Source organism: Jaculus jaculus, chromosome 3 (assembly GCF_020740685.1).
Source record: "Jaculus jaculus isolate mJacJac1 chromosome 3, mJacJac1.mat.Y.cur, whole genome shotgun sequence".
Classification (NCBI taxonomy): Eukaryota; Metazoa; Chordata; class Mammalia; order Rodentia; family Dipodidae; genus Jaculus; species Jaculus jaculus.
Window position 1 is genome coordinate 119,399,199 of NC_059104.1, and position 3,150 is coordinate 119,402,348.

Genomic DNA, 3,150 nt, shown 5'->3' on the forward strand with positions numbered 1-3,150 from the left:
GAGGCTATTCACCACGAATTTATAGGTTATGAGTGGTCACAGCAGCAATCAGTCATTGTTGTGGGGGATACCTCTGCATACTCCTTTGAACCCTGGGATTCTTACAGTCGTGCTTCCCCCTCTTGCACATTGTTCCCTGAGCCTTGGCAAGTGTGTTATAAGTCTACTTTAGTATTAAGCTCTTAGTAACTTCTGAAATTCTTTTTGATATGTTTTGGGTGACCTCAGTGTCTATCACTATCTCCCTGGCACAGGTTGCCAGGTTTACATTGACAATAGTAGCCAGACTTAAATCACCATTTCCACTGTGTTCTCACCTAAACTCTGTCTGATGTATAAGAGGTGCTTCATCTCATTATATGTAGTCAGCTATCTTTTCTAATCATGTCAATGAATTTTGGTTCTCCCCAGTTTCCATTCCCTTCTGTTAAAGTGAAAACAGATTCCCGAATGGAAAGTGAGAGAAGGATGGATTAAAGGTGGCATACATAGTTAATTAAGAGAGATTTTGATGGGAATAGTCTCATTTTTGCCAAAGACTAGTGGGAACTTCTCACTCCAGTCCATGACCCTCATCTGCGCAGGATTCTGGCTTGATTCCCAGTACCAGCTATGAGTTCCTTCCTGTTGAGTGGGTCTCTTATCCAAACCCAGTGTTATTGGTGAGTCCCCTAGGTTGAGTACTACTATTGCAAAGGTATCTTGTTTAGCTGGTTGATTTCATCTCTAGCAGGATCCTCTACTTGTTCACAATGTTGGTGGCCATTTTCCCTATCTGTTCATGTACAAGTTTTGAGTAATGTGCTGGCTAACCATAAGGAAACTGGCTTCCTTCACAATTCCATCATGATCTATCAATGTACTGTGCTACCAGTTTGTGGTGTCTTCAGCAATTGGCTCTGACCTTTTAGCTCAGGCAAGTTTGTTTTGTTTTGGGGAAGCCTGCCTTGTTTTGGAGACATTATAAGACTCTCAAACTAAGAGTTTACTGTGGAATAACCCATTTCTGGCACTAGAAATTACAAGCCAGAACCAATGGTTTTAGGATTAGGCTTCTTCCAACCCTCTGCTGGGCTCTGCTAGACCTTTGCCTAGAGCATCTTAGCTCAAGTAATAAGACAAAAGAAGGAATAAGAGGGGTTAAAAATTGGAAAGGAAGAATTAAAACTAGCCCTATTTGTAGACATGTTTCTTTACATAAATGATCCAAAAGACTCCACCCCAAAATTTATGTAAGTCATAAACTCTTTTAGCAAAGTGGCAGGGTATAAAATCAATACACAAAAATTAGTGACCTATTTATATATCAATGACACACATAGAAAAGAAATCATTGAAGCAGTCCCATTTATAATAGCCACCCCAAAATTAAATATCTTAGATTATTCCAAACTGATTATAGTGGTTTGAATGTATGTCCCCCACTAGACTCAGGTGACAGCTGAGACTTCCATCTACCTGGTTGAAGGAAGAGACACTGGGGGAAGGTTCTGGAGTCCATCCCCAAAATAATACTGGGGCATATCTAACTCATAGCCCGAAGGTATACCCAAAGGTATGCAGAGGGGTTCATCTCAGCCTGGGTTTCTTTTGTTTGCTGCCCCTTTGTGCTTGCTTGTGGTGCTGGTTGGTGGTGGTTTCTCTCTTCTTAGATCTGTGAAAGGTGGGGTAGCCTCTTCTACCATTATGGAACTTCCCCTGGATCAGCAAAGTTGTAATAAGCACCTTCACCAATAAATTGTGTCTGTCTGGAAGTTCATCACAGTAACGTGGAGCTGACTACTACAGAAATTGGTACCTAGAAGTGGGATCATTATTGAGATGGATCTGACCAGGTGCATATTTATCTTTTGGAACTTTTGTGTTGGAGAAATCAGTCAGTACTTGGTACTAACAACTGACGATACCTTCTAGAATGGTAAACCAAGTTTTATGGACTATTCTGATGAGAGCTTGAAAATGCTAAATAAAGAGAGTTTTGTATTTGGAGGATTTGCTTACAAACTTTCAAAGTGGAAAAGTGGAAGGGAAGACCACAGAGCACTTTGTTGGAATTGGGATACTGGAATAAGAGCTGGCTGTGTTCTTCAGCTGTAGTCCAAAACATTTAATTCAGGTTGAATATTAAAGTAATAGACTGGCAGAAGATATAGAAATAAGAGATAGAAGATTTAAAGTTGGAAAAATTCAAGCAAATTTAAAATTATTGGCACTGAGACTGGTTGCTATAGCTGCTATTTTTAAGGAAATATTACCATGATTCAGGATGGCCCAACTGCTTTATTTTGAAACAATGGTATGAATGCAAAAACTTTTGAAAGGAAAGCCCATCCTCTGGTTCTAGGAGCACACAGTTATACAACCATTGGAGAAATAGGTATGGAGACTCTTCAAAACCCAGATTCTCTTTAATCCCAGCTCTTGGGAGGCAGAGGTAGGAGGATCACCATGAGTTCGAGGCCACCCTGAGACTCCATAGTGAATCCCAGGTCAGCCCGGGCTAGAGTGAGACCCTCCCTCAAAAAACAAAAACAAAAACAAAAAAATACAGATTCTACTCTTTGCTACAGAGACACTTGCATAGCCATGTTTAATGCTGCTCTACTCACAATAAGTAGGATCTGAAATCAGTTCAGATACCCAACAAGAGACATATGGTTAATGAAAATGTGGTACATACACACACTGGAATTCTACTTAGTAGTAAGAAAAGAAATAGTGAAATTTGCAGGAAAATCAATGGTCTTGGGGGGGGGGGGATAAACATATTAAGGGAACACACAATCACCAAAGACAAATGATGCATATTGTTCCTTATATGTGGTTCCAGATCTGGAACAGCTTGAGTTACAGGTACACATGACAGGCAACTCACAGAACAGATAATTGGAGGAGTGAGGTCTTGGCATGAAGGAAAAGGCAGGGTGTGGGGGAGGATGTTCACAAAAATAAAATCAACATTAATTAGTACCATAGAAACTTTACTTCTTTAAAGCAAACTAAAAGATTGTTTGACTATATTTTTAAAGACCCTATATACAAATATGATTGCATTCTAGAATTCCACTGATAAGGAACTCAACTTACCCAATGAGGCTATATCATCCACACAGACTTTTTTTAAAATTTATTTTCTTCTACATATCCATA